The following is an 11,380-nucleotide window of genomic DNA, read 5'->3' as shown; positions in this document are numbered from 1 at the left end:
AGCTTGGTTCACATCACCATCCGCGCTGCATGTGTAGGCTTTCAGTGATTTCCCTAAATACTTTAACGCGAATGCCGGGATGGTTCCTTTGCAGCAGACGCGACTGATTTCCTTCCTTTATTGCTGTGCAATCCCGAGCTTGGGCTCCATATCAAATCTAATCGTCGTAGGTTGTTGAACCTTTTCTTGATTTCTTTTTACGCTGTACTTGAGCTTATCCCAATTTTAGCAAACTTAATGGTTTGAAACGTGGTACTCGATGCAGAAATTTACTGTACGAAATGTTTCATATCGGTGAGGAAACTCACCGATCTTACTTTCTCAAACCACAGGCGATGTAGCTTTGCGTTTTGAGAAATGCTAATAAACCAAGTATTCTTGTTTCGTAGGAAGACTTGCGCCTTCCGTGAAGTTTTTAAAGTGGTACTTACGTAGATCGAAAGGAGGAAGTCCATAGTTCTGTGGGAAATTCGTCGACAACTTCCAACGTTGCGTGATAACGCGCCAGTACTTCCTGGCAGTCACCCACGGGTGTCATACGACGACGACGACAAGCTGCGATAGCGCCAGCGGCAGGCGACAAGCTTTCACAACTTAAGGAACTTCGCCCATTTTCGGAAACCACACTGAAGTAGATGGAGGTGCGTGTGTGTGTGTGTGTGTGTGTGTGTGTGTGTGTGTGTGTGTGTGTGTGTGCACGCTCGCGCAAAAATACCTGAATAAATCTGAAGAAGAATTAACGAAAATTCATTGACGTCATTGTAATAAACCGGTGAAGAATATAAACGTTCGGTATGAAACTTCTTTTGAATATGTAACACTTTCCTGAAACAAAAATGTACAAGCGCGAGTTAACATTTGTATAATAATATCAAATAGTTATTCATCATGAAAATCGACGCTTTCAACTTATTTCTGCGAAACATTGTCTTATGAAGCAAACATTTTTTAGAAAAGTTGCTTGGTACTAAAGAGACAACTGCTGCAAGTCTTTATTTCGATGAAATGCGTTTTATTTCAAAACTTCAGCTGGCGTATTGTCGCATCCTTATACAGCCCAGGGTAATTCTGCTAGGAACTGTCATGAGGTTTGCATCAGACAATTACTGCATTAGACAGCACTGAAGCGTGTCGTTGCGATATTTTGGTTGTTTAAAGTTCTACGTGCAGCAGCGCGCAACTTGGTATTTCTACGCCCTACGTCTTCACGAACACGTAAAATTCAGAAGTTGTTCTTTATAAGCGTAGCAAGTTAGCTGCTTCGTACAGATGCCACTAATTAACCGTAAGTGGCAAAATGGAATAGAACGAGCATACAGTATTGAGCACGGGTACGCAAGTTGTGTGTTTAGATTGATCAGTTACTTGGATATATAATTGGCTTACAAAAAGCTAAACAGAATACAAAGGCGACTACTCTCTCCACACGACTCAAACTACTTTTCGGCCTACAAATGAAAGCATAGATTTCTTGCTAGATGGTAAGCAGACACTGTCCGCATATACACTCCTGGAAATTGAAATAAGAACACCGTGAATTCATCGTCCCAGGAAGGGGAAACTTTATTGACACATTCCTGGGGTCAGATACATCACATGATCACACTGACAGAACCACAGGCACATAGACACAGGCAACAGAGCATGCACAATGTCGGCACTAGTACAGTGTATATCCACCTTTCGCAGCAATGCAGGCTGCTATTCTCCCATGGAGACGATCGTAGAGATGCTGGATGTAGTCCTGTGGAACGGCTTGCCATGCCATTTCCACCTGGCGCCTCAGTTGGACCAGCGTTCGTGCTGGACGTGCAGACCGCGTGAGACGACGCTTCGTCCAGTCCCAAACATGCTCAATGGGGGACAGATCCGGAGATCTTGCTGGCCAGGGTAGTTGACTTACACCTTCTAGAGCACGTTGGGTGGCACGGGATACATGCGGACGTGCATTGTCCTGTTGGAACAGCAAGTTCCCTTGCCGGTCTAGGGATGGTAGAACGATGGGTTGATGACGGTTTGGATGTACCGTGCACTATTCAGTGTCCCCTCGACGATCACCAGTGGTGTACGGCCAGTGTAGGAGATCGCTCCCCACACCATGATGCCGGGTGTTGGCCCTGTGTGCCTCGGTCGTATGCAGTCCTGATTGTGGCGCTCACCTGCACGGCGCCAAACACGCATACGACCATCATTGGCACCAAGGCAGAAGCGACTCTCATCGCTGAAGACGACACGTCTCCATTCGTCCCTCCATTCACGCCTGTCGCGACACCACTGGAGGCGGGCTGCACGATGTTGGGGCGTGAGCGGAAGACGTCCTAACGGTGTGCGGGACCGTAGCCCAGCTTCATGGAGACGGTTGCGAATGGTCCTCGCCGATACCTCAGGAGCAACAGTGCCCCTAATTTGCTGGGAAGTGGCGGTGCGGTCCTCTACGGCACTGCGTAGGATCCTACGGTCTTGGCGTGCATCCGTGCGTCGCTGCGGTCCGGTCCCAGGTCGACGGGCACGTGCACCTTCCGCCGACCACTGGCGACAACATCGATGTACTGTGGAGACCTCACGCCCCACGTGTTGAGCAATTCGGCGGTACGTCCACCCGGCCTCCCGCATGCCCACTATACGCCCTCGCTCAAAGTCCGTCAACTGCACATACGGTTCACGTCCACGCTGTCGCGGCATGCTACCAGTGTTAAAGACTGCGATGGAGCTCCATATGCCACGGCAAACTGGCTGACACTGGCGGCGGCGGTGCACAAATGCTGCGCAGCTAGCGCCATTCGACGGCCAACACCGCGGTTCCTGGTGTGTCCGCTGTGCCGTGCGTGTGATCATTACTTGTACAGCCCTCTCGCAGTGTCCGGAGCAAGTATGGTGGGTCTGACACACCGATGTCAATGTGTTCTTTTTTCCATTTCCAGGAGTGTAGTTGCCAATGTCTACCAAATATTTATAACGGCAGAAGTCCTATAACGCATGCTGACGCATATCGGAATGAAAACTGAAGTATAATCTACCGCATGTTTCCGCCTGTGAATCGGCTCATCGCTCAGTCGATTAAGTGCTCACAGTGAAGGGAATAAACTGAACTACAGTGTAGTATCACACATTTCACATACAGAACCTAACTTTTTCGCCCGCACAATTATCATTTTCACCATTTCATACACACCAGTCTTGCATAAGGCGCAAGTTTTAATGTTCAGTGGATGTGCGTTATCCGCTGGCACTCATGCAGATTGTACGCTGCGTCAAAGAGTGCCCGGCGATAAGCTGACCTCGCTTTCAACTTGCTTCCTTACGTAATCACGCTGGGGCGCAGCGTACACAGTATCCTTGAGCAGTGCAATATTCTGTACTGGACAGCTTTGGGGTCACTTTCCGGCAACCCTTTTCTCACTTAGAGGCTCTTGATGTAAACGGGTAGATTGAACGTGCTGTGACATTTCTGTTCGACACATACGTAGGGACTTCAGAAAGTAAGTTGCGCATGTCGTCGCCGCTAAGACGATTGCACAACAAGAGTACCGCATCGTCACGAACGAACACAGGTTCCGGGTTTCCTGCTGCGATATGAATAACACGTGCTACATGGTGTGGGGGTGAGATGGCGTGGCAACTGGAAGCGTGCTCTAGTACGAGTCTTGTGTGCAAGCAGTCCAAATTGGCACTGATTCACATTGGAATTCTGGTTGCAGATTGACCAAATGCGCTATCACTTCCAGCAGTAATGAAATGGTGTCAACAGTTCGACGAAGGCCGCACAGACATGGGTGCGGCTAATGCGACATACAGTTCAGACCTTACACATGCGATTTCTATCACTTTGGCAAGCTGAAAGAACATCTGAGGGGTGGGGTGGGGGGGGGGGGGAGGCAAATCTATAGTTTACTCGACAAGCCAGCTACGGGTATATGTTAGAGGGAACTGCTATTCCCACTATCTAATTTCTTCCCCTCCCCCCCCCCCCCTCCTCATCCCTCATCCCTGATCCACTCGCGAATGCCGCGTGGAAATAGTGATTGTCGGTAAGAGTCTGCATTATCTCATTATCTCCAATACCTCTAAATTTATCGTCGTGGTCATTTTTGAGATATTAACGTAGGAAGTAATATGTTGTCCGACTCTTCCCGTAATTTCCCTCTCCGTGATGCACAACGCCTCTCCTGTAACGCCTACCACTGGAGTTTGTTGAGTACCTCTCTAACGCTTCCCGCGCCCACTGAACGATTCCGTAAGGAAACGCGCCGCTGTCCGTTGTATCTTCTCTCTCTCTATCTCTCTCTCTCTCTCTCTCTCCTGTCAGTCATACGTGATAAAAATATCAGATAGATGTACAGTACTCAAGAACCGATCGAACAAGTGCCTTGTAATCCACTTCGTTCGTTGGTGAGTTACATCATTTTTTCTGTAGCACTAATTTCAAAAGCTTCTGTTCTCTTCTTGTCTGAACCGCTTGTCGCTTTTTACCTACGTACAGTGCTACGCGCCAGACAAATACTTTCAGAAAAGATTTCGTAGCATTTAAATTTATATTTGACTAGCTGAGTACCGGATGTTGCCCGGGTATATATTTATTCCAATGTAATAGTGCACCTCCTCCTCACACACTGTCTATCCAACTCCTCCGTCTGCCTCTCTCTGCCCATCTTCTCCTCCCTTTCCTTGTGCACCTCCTCCCCACTGCCTCTGTCCATCCATCTCCTCCTCCTCCTCCTCCTCCTCGTCCTCCTCTTCTTACCCCCTTCTCTCTCTCCATGTCACCAGCCCTCCCCCATAGGAGGTTGCTGGTTCTTACCCCCACATTATTTCTTTCCGGATACTAAGTAGTATGTGAACCAGTTTGGTTGAAATCGATCCTGGGGTTTAGGAGGAGCTTTTTACCCGTAGCTTTGCCAACTACGCGCGTGTCACATATATTTAAAATATTTCAAACGTATTTGTACACAGAGCTAAGTCAAATACCTCGGTGTTTGGCTGGACCGGACGCCTGCGCCGTCTGCAGATCATACAAAACAAAGTACTCAAAATCATAAGCAATGCTCCACGATACACACACATCGCGGACCTTCACTCTGGGGGGACCACATACAACACATGACCAACAGAGCAAGCGCGAGGCTCAAACACCTCTACCCTATGCTCAACAGGCGTAGCACACTGAACAGAAGGGTGTCGAGGTCCATGTACATGACACTTATTCGACCCCTGATGACGTACGCAGTCCCTGTCTGGGGATACGCTGCGCCCACACGCCTGCGCCGTCTGCAGATCATACAAAACAAAGTACTCAAAATCATAAGCAATGCTCCACCATACACACGCATCGCGGACCTTCACCGGGAATACCGACTTGAGACTCTCACGGAGGTAATCCACAAACTCACCACAAGACTATACAGTAACTCCAGACATTCGTAGAACCCGTTTATTCTGAACCTGGGGACCTACGACCACAATCGTAGATGGAAACGTAAAAGACCCAAAGACATACTCTTAAGGACCTAACATCTATGGCCAAGTTCACGCAAACACAACGGTACAGGTGAGCCCTGTTAATCAGCCACATTACTGGATATCCAGTTGGAACACACTTGCCGAATAACTGGCACCACGCAGGGAAGCCGTACCATACACTACATGCAGACAAGCTCCACACCTCCCCCCCCCCCTCCCACACACACACAATGAGATGATCTATGGCCGATCTCCCACTAACATATAACGATCCTGATTGTTCTAGGAATGCAACAGCTGCAGCAAACTCGGATGGATCGCCATCGCCTGCCACGGTGATGATGCATGATACCCATACTAACAAACCCAACCTTGCATGAACTATCGCAGCTGGTAAGCCACTACTGCTCTTACTACCCATCCCACTGTCGCAGAGGTTTTTTTCCCACGGCACGAGCCTTGGCACTTTTTCCCCTCTGCTCTTCAAATTGCTACCCTCATTCGCGTTTCGTCCACTATCTATCACCTGATGGACCGTGTTAATGCGTAGTCTTACCCAGACGCACGGATAACATTACAGCCCAGCATCCTGTGAACCACCTATTAGATAACTAACACGTTGACGAAGGTGACAGTAAAAAAATGTTCAAATGTGTGTGAAATCTTATGGTACTTAACTGCTAAGGTCATCAGTCCCTAAGCTTACACACTACTTAACCTAAATTATCCTAAGGACAAACACACACACCCATGCCCGAGGGAGGACTCGAACCTCCGCCGGGACCAGCCGCACAGTCCATGACTGCAGCGCTTCAGACCGCTCGGCTAATCCCGCGCGGCTGAGGTGACAGTAGAACTTTTGGTTTGGTCACCACGTTGGTGCGGGCGTGGAGGGGCCCCATCTCTATTTTATATTTAACGTATTTCAAACGTATTTCAAACCTGTATCTCTAGCGAATTTGGCGCTGCAGTTTCGTTTTCACGCAGCTCAATGTTTATGACGTCGTATCTCGCGAACTGCATGTTGGAGAATGATGTAATTTTGTAGGTACATTCAACGGCTTATGTGGATACTGTCTGCCAAATTTATCACTAATACAGTTAGAAACAAAGAAGTAATAAAGTAATGTGTCATGCCTGGTGCTGCAGTTCTACCGCATGAACAGCAAAAATGTAGTAGGTCATAAACTTTTTTCCTTTTATTATTTTGCGGGAGCTGTCAGCGAGAAAATATTTTGTAAAGGCTTGAAATTGTGTGTAAAGTTTGTTGTAAGTGACTAAGTGCTCTCAAGCTCTCATACTCAAATTCTGGATAAATTAAGTCTGGGTATTTGCGTGTCGCGGGCTACAATTTTTTTCCACCGCCACCCCCATCCCTTTGATTGGTAGATGGTTCGCTCACCCACAGCGATTCCTTCCACACAGAACGTAATATATGTACCAAGTTTGTTTGAAATCGGAAGAGTTGTTTAGGAGAGATGTGAAAAATACATACATACATTTTTTATAAAATGTATGAATGTTAACAAATTTCTTGTTTTGGAAATGCTTTTCTTGCTATTGCCAGTGTACATATGATATTCTCTTTACTTTGGCCATCTTTAGTGGTTTTTCTGACTAGATAACATTCATCTACTATTTTTAGTGTTTCATTTCCTAATTTCCTCGGAATCGCATGATTTAATTCGTCTAGATTTTTTTACTATTGTTTTACTGTTGTTGCTCATCTTACATCTATCCAAGATTTTATAGATTCCGTTCAACTGCTCTTGTAAGTCTGACAGAAATTCGTCATCGGCGAACTTTATAGTTTTAATTTCTTCTCCCTAAAATCTGATTCCTTTTCAGATTGTCCCTAATTTGCTCCAGAGCTTGCTCTTTGTACAGACTGAATAAAGTGGGGATAGGCTACAATCCCGCCTGTCATATAAATTACTGAAATGAGAGCTTCGTGCTAAGAGTGTTGATACTGACAACTAATGGTCGTTCATTTCTTTGTTAGCGCTACTTCCATCGAAAGTGCTCCTCAGCGACGACTTTTCCTTATTAACTGCCTTATCTGCCACAATCTAGAGGTGGCTAGTGCTCTGGGTTGTATGACATCACCAACACGCACAACGACGCGTTACGTCGTTGGCACGTGGTGTCGACACTCTTGATGATGCGCAACTTAACGTCGCACCTGTATCACTCAAGAATGCTGGGGGTTACAGGGGCCCCCACTTTAACTCAGAGCGACACCGTCTGGGCTGTGATTTACTAGTTATTCACACAGACGGTCGTCAGTTTGTCACGTTGGTAATTGCAACATCCAGCTGAAAATCAGCAGTGTTTCTCCCACAGCGTGGCACTGAAGCATTGAAACATAAGTAAATGTGATACTTAGGCAGCAGAAATACGGTCTGCGACGTAATAGTTCTAGTGTTTGTAGGAGAACGACTTGCTGAGAATGGTAAACAGCAGCGAATTCCAGTAGTAACTAACGTCAGAGCTAGAAATGAACGGGCGTTTTAACAATTTCGTGGCTGATGGGATGCATATGTTCCACTAAAGTAATACGCGGTTTTGAGCGGTGGGACTTCTTTATCTCGTATATGTCTAGTGCTAGCGTGTAACGAGATGTTTCCGAAGTTGGAGGAAAGTACTACGGATCATGTGGTGGATGTATAGGATACTGTGAGCCATCAAATGGGGCGGCCTGTGTTTATCGTGTGTTTGTTTCACTAAAATCATAGCAGGTCACGATCTTCTTGTCCGCCCCCGTTAGCTGAGTGGCCCGCCGGCACGGTAGCTCAGCGTGTTCGGTCAGAGAGCTGCGCGCTCTCTGTAATAAAAAAAACTGAGTCAAGGAACCAACGATCAATTTCAACGGATGTTTTGTGACGTCCGCCCCGACCAAACGCAACGAACTATATCGAACAAAATGAGTAAAAAAAAAAAAAAGAAAAAAGAAAAAAAAAGTAGTCAGCGCGATAGAATGTCAATCCTAAGAACCCGGGTTCGATTCCCGGCAGGGTCGGAGATTTTCTCCGCTCAGGGACTGGGTGTTGTGGTGTCCTAACAATCATTATCTCATCCCATCGACGCGCAAGTCGCCGAAGTGGCGTCAAATCGAAAGACTTGCACCCGGCGAGCGGTCTACACGACGGGAGGCCCTAGTCACTCTACATTTACATTTTTACCATCTTCTTCATTCCAAGAATGTCTGAAGTATCTAATTCTGTTCCCTTACACACCATGGACATTGTTTTGAAACATTACTACTCTCTTAAGTGATTCAGTTTGTACATAATTTGTATGTAGTGAGACATACATACTCCAGAAAACTTCATAGATTGTAGAAAACGTTGGTGTGTGGTATGTGAAAGCCATCTTCAAATATTGCGTTGAATACTTGTGTGTGATATTTCATGGTTTTCATTGTCAGTAGAATAAATGTGCTTTTGTATTTATTTGTTATACTTTTTTCTATAGTTTCCAACCTGAAGAAAATCAATATAAAATTAAACATTTAACCCTGAAGATTCTAGGTTCATATGAAATAATGGATCTAGTTAGGTTCGTGGGACACATGCTTTCCACTTAACTAGTTTTCAAAACTCGTCAGCTCAAAATTTATTGGTTATGGAAGCGAATTATTTACCACAAAGGAGGAGTTTTTGATCTTTTATTTCTCAAATACAGAGTGAGTCTCTAAACATTGCCACGTACAATAACTCCGTATATCGTGCAGATAGTAAATATTCGCCGAATACGGCGTATCCTTCTAGCGTGCCATTGACATACAAACACCATTCGACGGTTTCGCAATACAACACTAACAGGAACCGTAACACTAGTATCGTCGAATCAAGCGAATGTGAGTGATGTACTCCTTCGAAGAACAAGTCGATAAATATGAACTAGGTGAGTACGATTACACTTTGACACTGAAACGCAGGCTTTTGAGATCAGTTCTGAGCCGCTAGGTGGTGTAGTTTCGTACATCGAAATAAAATTATTCATTAAGATATATATAAGTTCAGACGTAGAAAGTTTCATCAGTTTCCTGTACGAAGACAATCCCGTTTCTCATGTAACGTAGAAACAACAATACTCCTATGGTGCAAAATGAACAGCTTTCTGATGTGTCTATTGCTTTAGGAATATAGAATTCAGGATCATATCTCATCAAGCATATATATACAGGATTTTTGTAATAAGGGAAGAAACAGCGACTAGATCATAGTTCCTTTTATGAACGACTGCTGGTTTCCATCTGCAGTGCGAATCGTCTTAGAGTTATGACGCCGCAAGGTGCAATTTGTCAACGGTGGTATGAGTGGCATATTAATCGCTCACAATATTATTGCACCTGTGAGTGAGGGCGCTTCGATCGGCTTATCGTGAGTTTTTATCGTATTGTTTCACGAGGACACACTGAACGGCTTGATAGTATATGTACAACCGTCTTTAAATCATTCACAGTACGATGTGTCTTCCTTAGTCAGCACTATACTTTTTTACTGGAACGTCACCATGTGTTTCCGATAACGACCACGAGAGCCAAGTGCAGTCATATCGTGGTCACGTAATAAATAGGGCCGGCCGCTGGTGGCCGAGCGGTTCTAGGCGCTTCAGTCTTGAACCGCGCGACCGCTACGGTCGCAGATTCGAATCCTGCCTCGGGCATGGATGTGTGTGATGTCCTTAGGTTAGATAGGTTTAAGTACATCTAAGTTCTAGGGGACTGATGACCTGAGATGTTAAGTCCCATAGTGCTCAGAGCCATTTGAACCATTTAATAAATAGGGCAACGGCCTTGCCGCAGTGGATACACCGGTTCCCGTCAGATCACCGAAGTTAAGAGCTGTCGGGCGTGGCCGGCACTTGGATGGGTGACCATCCGGACCGCCATGCGCTGTTGCCATGTTTCGGGGTGTACTCAGCCTCGTGGTGCCAATTGAGGAGCTACTCGACCGAAGAGTAGCGGGCTCTGATCACGGAAAACCGCCGTAACGACCGGGAGAGCGGTGTGCTGACCACACGCCCCTCCTATCCGCATCCTCCGCTGATGATAACACGGCGGTCGGATGGTCCCGATGGGCCACTTGTGGCCTGAAGACGGAATGATTAGGTAATAAATGCTTCTGTCTTCAATGTTCAAATGTTTGTGAATTCCTAAGGAACCAAACTGCTGAGGTCATCGGTCCCTAGACTTATACACTACTTTAACTTATGCTTATAAAAACACACACACCCATGCCCGTGTTTTGTCTTATATCATCTGTGTCACTGCTGAAAAACTGTAGCTTGCGGCGCCTGATGTGAAGATGATCTGCAGGGCAGATCGAAACCGACAGTCGTTAATAAAAGAAACCATGACTCAGAAGGTGTTTCTTCATTTATTAGAGAGATCATGGTAACATGGTGTCAGTTTTGAAACAAGGTATTTAATTTTTGTCATATTGAAGAGTGGTCTGTGGTGGGTAAAATTCTTCTTTTTTTTCACAAGTATCATTCACCTTGTAGTTCTTCAGCATTTTCAAGAATGACCTATCGCTTTTTCTGTACGGTATGGTAGCACTGTACTTCACTTTTATCAGTTTTTGACTTCGTTTGTAATTAATTTTGCGTCTTGTAGATCTGAAAGTGCAGATTCTGGCGGAATCTAGTAACTGAGGACCTCGTACGTGACGAACAATTTGGCTTTGCTGCCTTGATAATCGAAGCGAGACTTAAGAAAAATCAAAATTCGTTCATAGGATTTGCCGATCTAGAAAAACCGTTTGAGAATGAAAAATGGTGCAAAGCTTTCCAACTTCTCAGAAAATACATTTTTACGCTAAAGGCAGAGGCAGATAATATACAATATATGTAAGAATCAGCAAGGAACAATAATATTGGATGAGCAAGAACGAAGTGCTCGTTTTAAGAAGAGTCT

At 45.7% G+C, this 11,380-nt stretch overlaps 1 pseudogene; it reads left to right on the top strand.

Moving 5' to 3' along the window:
• Positions 1-10,248: 10,248 nt before the first annotated feature.
• On the top strand, positions 10,249-10,366 carry LOC124799572 (annotated as a pseudogene).
• Positions 10,367-11,380: the final 1,014 nt, after the last annotated feature.

The sequence above is a fragment of the Schistocerca piceifrons genome, chromosome 5 (genome assembly GCF_021461385.2).
Source record: "Schistocerca piceifrons isolate TAMUIC-IGC-003096 chromosome 5, iqSchPice1.1, whole genome shotgun sequence".
Taxonomy (NCBI): domain Eukaryota; kingdom Metazoa; phylum Arthropoda; class Insecta; order Orthoptera; family Acrididae; genus Schistocerca; species Schistocerca piceifrons.
The sequence above is the reverse complement of the archived record's forward strand: the minus strand, read 5'-3'. Positions and strand labels throughout refer to the sequence as shown.